At 50.5% G+C, this 12,054-nt stretch overlaps 1 protein-coding gene across 2 annotated transcripts in view; it reads left to right on the top strand.

Moving 5' to 3' along the window:
- Nucleotides 1-1,210: 1,210 nt before the first annotated feature.
- AKAP1 (A-kinase anchoring protein 1) overlaps nt 1,211-12,054 on the top strand; it is a 34,085-nt gene continuing 23,241 nt past the window's right edge. The window contains exon 1 of one of the 2 annotated variants that reach the window (XM_025851243.2): nt 1,211-1,311. The gene's annotated coding sequence lies outside the window, so the exon portion shown is untranslated. Of the gene's footprint in view, nt 1,312-1,394; nt 1,550-12,054 lie in introns of those variants that run through there. The other variant, XM_025851242.2, reaches the window with a different exon arrangement.

Below are 12,054 nucleotides of genomic sequence, written 5' to 3'. Positions count from 1 at the left end.
AAGGTTCTGCAGAATATTCCAGTTGGAGGAAAAAGCCAGTGCAAAGATCCTGAGGTGGAAACGTGCTTGGCTTTGGGGCTGAACAGAGTAGAATAAAACCCAAGCTTTACTATGCTTTATAAGGTGGTCTAGTTCTCTTACCCTCTCCCCACAATCTTCTTCCCTCTGCAACCTTCTTTTTCCAGCACTGCTCCCAACCCCCACTGTATTCCATCCGCACTGATCTTCTAGTTCACCAGAAGCTGTTTCCTCCTTTTGCCTGTGTGGTTGCCTCTGCTGGGAATACTTCCTAATCCTTATTCCCAAACACTATTTGCAAGGCTGGCTCCTTCTCAACCATTAGATTTCAGTTTAAGTTTTACTTTATGCCTTTGGAACCATAGAACTTTGCTATTTCTTCCCTAGTTCAACTTCCTCTTTGTTTCCTTCATAGCGCTAATCGCAGCATGCAATTGGGATTCATATATATATATATATATATATATATATACACACACACGAATATATACTTAAACCTCAATAGTAAATGGTATCTCATTGTCATTTAAATTTGCATTTTGGTCACTAATGAGGATGACGCGTTTTCCCAAGTAATGGTTAGTGGTTAGCATGATCTATTTGCCCAAATGTTTAGTTAACGTCCCTATTTCTTAAGACTGAGGACGGGCCTAGCCAACTGCGACCCCATCCTGTTCACTTGTCTGGGGGCAATTTATTTTCCCGTTTCCTGGCAGAGTTAGTGACTCATGGTGACCACCTCTTCGCAGGGATTTTTCCAAAACCCAAACCCATTTAGAAGAAAGTGTTTGTTTTAGTTCAACATCACCGAATGTGAAAATGGGTAAAAAAAAGTTGCATTCGAGTAGTGCCAGGTACTCCCTATTATGCAGTCATTATTGAAAAATTATTAATGGCCACCTGATTATGCATTACAAGGTACTGAGAGTTCCGGGGGAGCAAGGGGAGCCCTGCCCCTCACCGGCCCCTCCGCCTTTTCCAGGGGGCTGTCCGCGACAAGGCACGCAGATGGCCTAACTGACGCAGGGAGACGGCCCAAAGCCGAGGCAGGGGACCCCACGCTGCGCTCGCGGGGTAGACGGGTAGACCTTTGAGATTCCGCGACGTCTCCCCGGCTGCAGCCAGGCCGCTCTCCCCAACCCCGCCGAGATTACAGCTCCTCTCGCGAGAGCCCGAGCGAGGCCAGGCTGCGGGCGGTGGCTGCGGGATGTTGGCGGAGCGCTTCAGACCGCGCCCTCTCTGGCGCAGCTGGGAGAAGCGCGGGCGGGAGCGGCAGGCGGCGCGCACGCGCAGGTGAGTGGGGCGGTGCGGGGGCACCAGGGCGGGGGGCGGAGCGTTGCGTCGCGCAGCGGGCACGTAGCTGCGCGTCCTCAGTATTTAATGTCTCTGTGTTCCTCCGGCCTGGGCAAGCACGTGGGGGAGCGGCCGCGGCGCAGCGGGGCTGGGCTGCTGGGCTGCTGGGCCCGGGGGCCGGGGGGGGGGGTGCGGCGGCGGGCGAGGACTCTGCATCCCGACTGTCGCCGAGGACCTGGTGAGTTGGGGCCGCCGGGGCTGCTGGCCCGAGGACCACCTGCCAGGCCCCCGAGGGCGGCGCCGTCGGGCGCTGGCGAGTCTAGGGTGCAGGTGCGGTGTGCGACGTGCGCTCCAGGTGCCCCGGAGGCGGGAGGCTGCGGACGCCGAGCGCGTGCGGAGGGGCTCCGGCCCGCCGCCTGCTGTCAAGCAGGCCCTTTCGCTGCCGTCGCCTGCGCGCCCCCTCGTCCTCCCCCGCCAGGGTTGTCTGCCAGCGGGCTCTCGCTGACAGGTCGCGTGTACGCGGCTGGGGCCATGGTCTGCGGCCGCGTGGTGCCCCCTACGCGCGTCACAGCCCTCTGGGGCGGGGGAGGCGAGGACGCGGCGCCCGGGGCACCCCTCTGCGGCTTAACTTTCCCCGAGCGCGCACACGCTCCCGTGAGACGGACCCGAGCGTGTCCCACCCAAGGTCGCCCAACCCCACACGCGTTTACTTTTCAAAGGTCGTGTGTAGCCAAGTCTGACCCGGGAGAGGCGGCGGCGGGGCGGGCTGTGGGCAGGGCCAGGTGCTCGTGAGGGCGAGGAGGTGTCCCGAGGCCCGCGGGCACCCCTTTCTTCCTCCTGAAGGGCTAGAGTTGAAATGGTCACTTCAGGAACCTTACTCAACTTCTGGGCCCCTTGTAGCTCGCGCTGGGTTGCTCCCCACCTAGGCCCAGCGGTGCAAGCCCGTGCAGGTAGCCTAGCCCCCGGGAGTTCATTGCGGCGAACCTGGGAAAGAGGCTTGGTTTGCCGAACTCGGAGGATGGCTAGGACATGGTGGTGATTGGAACCCTGTTTCGGGGGCAGGGACCTTTTGAGCCGAGTTAGGGTCCTGAGGTCAAAGGCTGGGTGTTTCTCGAGAGGATTAGCATTTGCAGACCCTTCAAGGGTGTCGGGAGAGGTGGAGGCTGTCCTGCCCGTTGTGCCCGCTGACTTCATGCTTCGGGGCGCGTGGGTCACGTGTCACACTCCGCCTGCACCCCGCCCCCCCCCGGGCCCGTGGTGTGGAGGGACCACGCTAGTTTCGGGGTTATGGGTCAAAATGTGTTTGGGAAGACGTGGTCTGAACGCCTCGGAGTCAGGCTTCCACCAGTTCCATTGTGCCCTAGGGTACAGTCCCTCCCTATCCCCCTCCTAGGGAGGCTTAGGGAAGGAAAGGCGCTGTTGATGGTGGGCGGTGCCGAACCGACCCGGGACTGCTGGAAGCCCTGGGGGTTTTGAGATCTTCCTCTCCTGCAGGGATGCCCGGGTTGGCGGGTGCCTTCCTCCCGCTTGGCCGCCGCTAACAGAAACCCGGTGCTCTTCACTCCAGGTGTAAAGTGGAGGCCGCTCAAGCCGGGTAGGGCATACGGGCAGAGCAATTAGATTAAGCGAGCTATCTTTTCCCTATTGAAGTGCAGGCTACTTTGTGTTTAAATTTATCTCCTGCCGGGAAATTTGGGCTGCTGGACACCTGGTACGGTCATATCTGTTGGTTTGCTATCCCCCCTCCCCCCTCCCTCCTTTGTCGCAATTACTGATCAAAGAACACCATTCACAAAAAGCTGTTAATTCTGGCAACTAGTAACCTTACTGTGTTGTAACCAAGTGCTTCCCAAATTAGTTTTTCTTTTCTTTTTTTTTTTTTTAAACTCTATTCAGAAAGCAAAGCTTGGACTCTTAGTAAGCACCACCCATCCCCTTTGCTCTTAAAGGCATAGAGCATCTTAGAAATGAGTAGAGGGTAGCAGGAGCATGATTTGATCATTTATCAGATTTCTCTGTTTCTGGCATTCAAGTGGTTCACCTGCTGATTATTTAAGACTTTCGGAGGGGTGCCTGGCTGGCTCAGTAGGTACAGCATGTGAGTCTTGATCTTGGGGTTGTGAGTTCAAGTCCCACATTGTGTAGAGATTACTAAAAAATAAAACTTAAAAAACTTTCTGAGCACTGGAAACCAGGGAAGTTGTGTTTGGTGGGGGAGCTTTTGTGTTGAACTTTAACCCTTTCACACCTAACTAGTTTTGTGGGTTTTGGGTATTAATTCCTGGGTGTATTTTCAGACAAAGTATGGCTCCAGGTCTGAAGAGGGCCTTTTGATCCTACAGTTATGCAAATCACTGAAGCTTCAATGCCTACCTGGATTAAGCTGGCTCCTTTGTCATGCATATTGCTAGGTGATGGCCCAAAATTTGCAGAGAACTGATCCATCTAAGCCCTGGAGTGAGACTTCTGAGTCGCTGGAGCCTTTTGTATGAATATCCTTTCCTCCTCCCAGCTCTTTGTAGGAAGTACATCAACCCTTGGCTACTGCAGGGTGAGCACATGGGTGTGTGTTGTCAAAGGGGCCTGCTCAGGTGCCAAGTGGCTGTGGCTCCAGTGTGAGATTGCTGAGTATCAATATTTTAAAGCAGTTTGTTTTGCTCTAGCTGGTAATCTAAATTATTTGTGCTGCTTTGGACCCAGGCCTGGCCATAGCCATCGTTTGTGGGTGAAGGCTAGTTTTAGCCTTTACAGTGTTCCTCTCATCCTAAAGACAGATTGAGATTATATTTTAGACTGGGCACTGTGCCTGGTTCATGATGGCTGTTCAAGCGTTGCTTTTTTCCTCCTCCTAAAGAATCTCTGAGATTAACGTTAAGTTTCTCTTGAATCACTTGAGTGATTTGGATTTTATTAAAAATAACCCTCCCCCTAGCCTCTGATCTGGAAACTTGGTTGGAAAGAAAGCAAATTGGTTTCCCCACACTGCTCCCAGCCTCCTGGCTCTAGCCTGCAACAACATGATTTGGTCGAGTGCACGTTTCAGGGTTTTGAGGAGTGGGCACCCCATGTGCCTGGCCAGCTTGTGCCTTCCAGCCCATTCTCCCCAGGCCACTCCTTCCTGATCTTCCCTGTGAGTCTAGAACGAGAGGACCTCTCTGTAGCTTGGTCTGTTGTGCTGTTGTGAGGAAGTCAATTTTGTGTATGAGTTAACCACCTTCTGTTTGCCATTCTGTTTTCCTCTGCTCCGGGGAGGCAGGGGTCCTCTGGGCCTCTTGTCGTGCTGAAATCCTCTCCTACCGAGTTGCTAATCTGCGTGGGATGTATTTAAATCTTAAACTTGGCTTTCTAAGGCAAGTTCTTTTTTCCACAGCCCTTTCTGGTGTAATGCCTCATGCAGATTTCACCTTTATGATCATTTAACATTAAGTACCCATTGTATGTGGCACTCCACTCCTGGCTCCAGTACCCGATTTTATACTTGGGCTGTGGAAAACAGGATCAGTGACGGTGTTTTGAGTGGGACAGAGTCTGGCTGGAGAGGTAGCTGGTGGGGATGTGGGAACTATAATTTTAGAGGATGCCTTTTCCTTGACAGTTACAGTCTTGTGCTGGGAGAGTTACAAGCAAATACCTTCCTGATCCTTTAATTCTCACACCTCTGAGTACAATTGAGGAGGGTGACTGCTGGAGGTCAATCGGGATTGTTTCAATGGCTAATATAAATACAAATTGAGGGGCAGAGATACTGACAAGTATGGCATTGTGCTTTAACTAGGTCCTCTGGAGAGCTTTGGTGAGAAGAAGGAATAGTCAAATCCGTGGGCTTTTCTCCTAATCTTTCTATTGCTTTCTAAGCAGATTGTTGCAGTGAAGGAGTGTATGTTATGCAGCATTTTGAAGACTGGCCTTCAGTAATAAGTAGCTTTCAGGGTGTCCTCTTTACTTTTCCTCCTACTAAATGGTCTTCGTTCTGTCCGATTCCTGGCCGTTTGGATATTTCTACAGCTCAGTTTGGTAGTTTGCAGCAATTGATAGTAAACATTCTGTCCCCATCTGGTAATACTGGCAGCCTGCCTTCACTCAGCCTGGTGTTACTGAGGCCCAAACATTCAGTAACAAAGCAGAGCCTCAGGTGAGTCGTGGAAGTAAAAATGTACAGTGCTGAGGGCTCATGAATGAGGCTTGTTTCAATGCTGGGTTTAGCTGGCAAGAGCCCTGGTTTGGGGGGTAAGCCCAGTTTTCAGGGCTGAAACCTGGCAGTGGTTCTAAACCCTTCTGGGGTCTCAGTTTCTTCAGCTGGTAGAAGGAGGGTTGGTTAACATCAATCAAAGGTGTTCAGATTCTGCTCCTTAGAGTGCCTCTGGGCTGCTGCAGGGTGGAGTTACCTGCAGGGCTGTGTATGGGGAGGGGTGTGTTTGGGCTAGGAAGCATGGCTCTGTGGATAGTGTAAGTCAAAGACTAAAACAAAATGCCACAGTCCACTGTTTTAAGTGCATCTCAAGTTCTCTTAGCCCTGAGATGCTACAGTGCTAAATATTTTTTAAGTTTTTAATTTATTTAAGTAATCACTACACCCAACATGGGACTTGAACTCTCGACCCCGAGATCAAGAGTGGCATGCTCCTCTGACTGATCCAGTCAGGCACCCCTTATTTTTTTATTATATCTCTATTCTTATCTCCTAAATCTATCCTTAAGGGAGAGGGTCTAGAGCTGCCTTGTCCTATAGGGTAGCAACTAGTGTGTCTGGTTCAATTTAAACTTAAGCATTAGGGGCACGTGGGTGGCTCAGTTGGTTAAGCGTCTGCCTTTGGCTCGGGTCGTGGTCCCAGGGTCATGGGATCTAGTCCTACATCGGACTCCTTGCTCAGTGGGGAGTCTGCTTCTCCCTCTCTCTCTGCTGCTCCCCCTGCTTGTGCTGTCAAATAAATAAAATCTTTAAAAAAAATAAAACTTTTAAACATTAAATACAATTTAAAAATCCATTCCTTGGTGACATTACTCTCATTTCAAGTGCTCAGTATCTTCATGTGGCCAGTACTGGACAGTGCAGGCCTAGAACATTTTCACCATCACAGAAGGTTCTAGTTGGACAGCACTGGTCTTAGCTTTGGTTCAACTGTAAAAGCTTAATTGTCTCACCTTGTAAGGCATCACATGTTTGGGCTTAGTCCTCTAGAGTCCACCAACCCACAGCTTTGGTGACAATTATTTATCAGCTCTATCTATGGCATGTTAAGAAGCAAGTTCTGGTTTGCCAGTTTGGAGGGCAGTGACCAATTAAGAAATGGTTCTAGAGAGGAGCATGGTGAGGAGTCTGGGGATGGGAGCACTGAAGCAGGAGGGGCAGATGCTAAGCCCTCGGAAAGCTGTTTTGGTTTGAAAACTTATTATCTTAAAGGCCTTTGCTGGTTGTCTAAGGCCACTGTCCTTGGTCTTCAGATGTTAGCAGATTTGCTGCTTGGTCCTTCACTCATCCACCTGATGACTTCCTGCAGGATCCCACTGTGAGACCAATGCTGAACCAGATTTGCAGACACCTTACAAACAAGCGTCCTTTTCATTCTGCCCCTCCAGTCCATCTGGGTGTTAGGAGGCCTATTTTTTTTTTTTTGGACAGAGAGAGAGCACAAGTAGGCAGAGTGGCAGGCAGAGGGAGAGGGAGAAGCAGGCTCTCTGCTGAGCAGGGAGCCGGATGTGGGACTCGATTCCAGGACCCCGGGATCATGACCTGAGCTGAAGGCAGCCGCTCAACCGACTGAGCCACCCAGGCGCCCCAGGAGGCCTGTTTTTATGAAGGCGTTGCGAAGAGTTGGGCCACAGTGGTGGTCTTGAAGTGTTGATGTGGGGCTAGCTTTGGGGAGTGAGCTTTATTTCCAGATACCCCCTCACCTAGTCCTGGGCATGCCTAGTTTGAACCCTGCTCGACTGGCATATAATGTGAAAGCTCTCTTGTGTTGGAGCCAGCCAGCATAGGATGCATAACAGGTACCTGTTAAGCACCTGCTGTATACCTGGCATCTTAGGAGGGTCTTCCCCCCCCAAACTATAGTTGACCCTTGAACAACATGGGGGTTAGGGGAACCAGCCTGCACCCCCACCTTCCCCCCGTCCCTTCCTGTGCAGTAAAAAAAAAAAAAAAAATCCACGTATAATTTTTGACTCCCCAGAAACTGAACTAACAGCCTGACACCAACTAGAAGCCTATGGGAACATAGTAGTCAATGAACACATATTTTGTATGTTATGTGTGTTCTATTCTGTATTCTTTTTTAAGATTTTATTTATTTTTTGACACACACACAGTGGGAGAGGGAGGGAACAGAAGCAGAGGGAGTGGGAGAGGGAGAAGCAGGCTTCCCGCTGAGCAGGGAGCCAGATGCGGGGCTCGATCCCAGGACCCTGAGATCATGAGCTGAGTCGAAGGCAGACGCCCAACGACTGATCTACCCAGGCGCCCCTGTACTGTATTCTTACAAAAAAGTAAGCTAGAGAAAAAATGTTAAGAAAATCATAAGGAAGATAAAACATTTACAGTAATGTACTGTATCCCAAAATCTGCATACAAGCAGACCCATGCAGTTCAAACCCATGTTCAAGAGTCAGCTGTGTTCCCTTTTTATTTTATCTTAACCCTACAAGGTAAAGTATTTCTCCTTTGCATGAGGGAGCTGAGGCCCTGAGTAAACTAAGCGGACCCCAGGACGCAGGGCTGCTTTGTACTTAGATGAGGGTTCCCTCTCTAGCTGCTTGCTTAGAGACAGTTTCTTTCTTACTGCCCTGTTATCCTTCCATCCTCATCTGGAAAATGAAACTGGGTTTTTAAAAGATCGAAATGATATATCCCACAGTCAAGCTCTTCGGTGTTTTGAGTCATCAGCCTCATTACCCTCCTATGGAGGTATTAGTAATCCATTTTACAGGATGTTTTCATTTTACGGGAAACTGAAGTTCAGGATCCTGCTCTAACACTTGTCTTTCCAGAATCATGTTTTAGCTCCAAATTATGCAACTTTCCAGTGCCTTTGAGCGGCACAAATAATGACTGTGACTAAGACAGCCTTGTAGGCCTTGTAAGACAGCTGTGCCTTAGGGCCTGGAAACGGGCTCTGCAGACTCTGGTGTAGCTCAGTCACCTGGTTGAAAAGACAACCTCAAGTCCCTCATTCCTTGGCTTATAATAATGCAGCCTGTCAGACCTCACATGGAGGTCATGAGACCCATCCCCGAGCCCTCAACGGGCTGTTGCCTGGGAGTAGCCTGATCTGTCTCTGCTGGGGGAGGCACAGATCTGGTCAAGCCCAGCCCTCAGCACACTGCCCTGCCACCCCTACCCCTTCTCCAGCCTTGGCCTGGGACCGTAGACCTCCATCCTGTCCCTCCACAGAGAAAGGAGCAGGAGAGACTTGCCGAGCAGCCTTGGAAGGAGGCCTGCACCCTGATGTGCCTTGAGCTCTGGTGAGAAAAGGCTGTGCTGAGAATAACCTCCCTGCTTTGTCCTTTGACTTTGGTGAGGCCCACCCAGCCAAGCTTCTCTGTGCGCTATTCTTAGCAGGTGGCATCCTTTAGGAAGGCCAAGTACATGTGGTTTCAGCATGCAAGCAGGTCCTGGTGCGGACGCTACTGCTGTCTCCCAGTTGGGAGGAAGGAGAATAAAGTCACCCTAGAAACTCTCGTGGGGTGTGTGTGGGGGGCGGTGGCTGCCTAAGAGGTCCCTGGGGCTGCCTTTTCTATTCTGGATCTGTGGCAGAGGCCCAGTCCTGCCTCCTGGGCCAGGCAGGTCCCTAATACAGGCAGCCCAGGAGCCAGGAAACGCCCTAGTTTTAGGACCTCTTGTTGCCCTAGCGGCCAATTTCTCTGGAAATCACATTATCCCATTTTCATGGGAAGTCACCCGACTCAAGAGCAGGCCTCCACACAGGTACTAAAACTTCTGTAAAACTGTGGTTCTGTTGGTAGCCTGATTACTAGCATCCTCTGGCTTAAAAACGAAAACAAAATCGAGAGGTGGTAAGAGCCATGCCCCTTACTAGGAGTTCTCACGGTGGGGGGGGACACTGAAGCTGAAGAGATATGAAGGAGTTTGATGAATTCTGCCCTCACCACCATCCTGTCTTCTCCCCCTTTTTTCTGTTCCTTCCTTCCTCTAACTTGGAGCTGCCAACTCCAGCCCATCTTTTTCTGATTAAGAAACCTTCGAGCCGTATAAGGCCCTCTGTTGCCTATGGTTTATGTTGGCTGGAGACCGAGGTTGTTTTTGCAAAGTCTGATTCAAAGAAGTAGCAAGGGTGTGTGTGTGTGTGTGTGTGTGTGTGCGCGCACACACACACGCATGCATGCATGCACATCCATTCCCATCTGCTCCCTGGGGCTGGACTGCCTTCTTGGAACAGATTCATCTGAGAGGGTGGGGGGCTAGAGTAAGGGCCTCACATTGGCTCCAAGGCTAATTGAGTGGTGTGACTGCGGGGCTTCCTGGCAAATGCATTTGCTGAGAACTCCGAGTAGAAAGTGAGCCCCTATTGGACTCACGTAGTGTGTACCTGCTGGTCTACCAGCCAGAGAAGCACCCTATTTCTGAAATAGATTCCAGAATTTGCTTCTGTTTATTAATTAAGAAACTACAGGGGCACCTGGCTGGGTCAGCTGGAAGAGCATGCAACTTGATCTCAGGGTCATGAGTTTGAGCCCCATGTTGGGTGTAGAGATTACTTAAATAAAACTTTAAAAATAAAATTTAAGGGGCACCTGGGTGGCTCAGTTGGTTAAGCGTCTGCCTTCGGCTCAGGTCATGATCCCAGAGTCCTGGGATTGAGCCCCACATCAGGCTCCTTGCTTGGCGGGGAGTCTGCTTCTCCCTCTGCCCTTTACTTCCCCTCATACTCTCTCTCAAATAAATAAATATTCTTAAAAAAATAAAATTCAAAACTGCATCACTCAAAAAATTAAAAAAAAGAAAAAAGAAACAAAACTACAGCCCCTTGTCTCTTTGGGCAAGTCCGTTCTCCTCTCTGGAGGAAGTTGGGTGAACCTGTCCCTCTGGGTTCTTGACCTTCAGCAGGGCTTCGGCTCGGTGATGGTGGGGAGCGATTTCTGTGGCAGCAGCCCTTCAGCCTCATCTTCACCTCCCCCCTTGTTGCTGTCGCTTGAGTCAGCCAAGTTTGTTCCTGCCTTAGTACTTTGGCACATGTTCTCCCTGCCTGGAACTTTCTCCCCCTCTCCTTTCCCTGGCCTCCTAGATCTTGGCACGGCTGCTCCTCAGTGTTCCAGCCCTGCTGCCACCTTTGGAGAGGCGTTCCCTGGCCATTCTGTCTGAGGCTCCCTCTCTCCCAGGTATACTTCACCAGCTCTTCTCAACCTGGGTTCCCCTCTAAACACATGACTGAGTGACTGACTCAGTGAGTACCCTTCCAGATGCACAGGAGTATAGTTAACTCGTTATGTAAAAGGGGTGCCTAGGCTCAGTTCTCTGAATACCTTTTGAGAGGCTGCAAGTTTATGCTGTTGGGTTGCTATATCTTCACAGTGTCTTCTCGGAAATGTGACTCCCTACCCCTCCCGCTCTCTCTGCTTTCTGAGGGCTCTTTCCACCACCTCAGCCCCCTCTCTGGTGGAACCTGGCTCACAGTGGGAATTAAAATCTTTATTAAATGACTAGCCCTGAGGGGTCCTGCTACCTGATGCTGGTTAGCCCTCAGTGGGGTGGGGAGCCCCAGTGCCTTGGCTTGAAAGGTTCTTACCATCAATAAGCCTCTGCTCTTTGTGATTACTACTGTTAGGTCAGCAGGGCAGTTGGGGGGCTCTGAAGCAGAATTGACTTCAGTTACTAGAAAACAAAAGCCTTACATGTTTGTACATAGATGAGTTGACACTCACTACATATTATACTGGTTAACAAGAATCCTAAAACTCTATGGTAATAGAGCATCTCTTGCTATTTAATAGTTAAGAATGTATTTTTTTTTTTAATTTATTGGAGCGAGAGAGGGAGCACAAGTAGGGGGAGCAGCAGAGGGAGAGGGAGGAAACTCCCTGCTGAGCAGGGAGCCCAATGCGGGGCTCCCTCCCAGGACCCTGGGATCATGACCTGAGGGTGAAAGCAGACGCTTAACTGATTGAGCCACCCAGGCACCCAAGAATATACTTTTTGTTCTATCAAAGCACTGCTGGTAGAAAGAGTTGATACACAAGTTATACACAGTTGTTCTTTGAAAGAACAGCCCTTTCCCCGACCAGTCCTCTCCTCTAGAGGCAGCCGCCCTCAGTTCTTCTAGGCTGTCCTCCCTGCCATTTACGTCTGTATTACTAAGTGGGATGCTTTTCCTTTGTTGCCTGCCTTTTTTTTTTTTTTTTTTTTTAATGTTACCTGATTTGTTTTTCTACTCTGGAAGGTAAGGACTTGGCTCATTCCTACACTTTTTTCCTCCCCTCATCTTCTTGACACGGGGAGGTAGCTAGCACAACTTCTGGTCAAGCTGCTGAGAATGTATTTTATGCTGTAAATATTGCTTATGGCCTCAAAGTTCTTGGTTTTCCATATTTCCTTCCTCGTGGCCCCCCGCCCCCCCGCCCTGTATTTCTTTCACTCCGTTGTCTGTGTCTCATGCCATCTCCAGCTCTTCACTGTGCCTCAGCAGTTACTCTCAGAGCGCCTCATTGTGCTCAGCATAGCAGGTGCTCAGCTGTTCATGCTGCTCCTGGGAAGCACCCCCCTCCCTTGCTCTGCTTCCCCTTCATCCTGGG

This window comes from Callorhinus ursinus, unplaced genomic scaffold (genome assembly GCF_003265705.2).
Source record: "Callorhinus ursinus isolate GAN/ISIS: 27379988/994484 unplaced genomic scaffold, GSC_fseal_2.0 scaffold34, whole genome shotgun sequence".
In the NCBI taxonomy this organism is placed as follows: domain Eukaryota; kingdom Metazoa; phylum Chordata; class Mammalia; order Carnivora; family Otariidae; genus Callorhinus; species Callorhinus ursinus.
The sequence above is the reverse complement of the archived record's forward strand: the minus strand, read 5'-3'. Positions and strand labels throughout refer to the sequence as shown.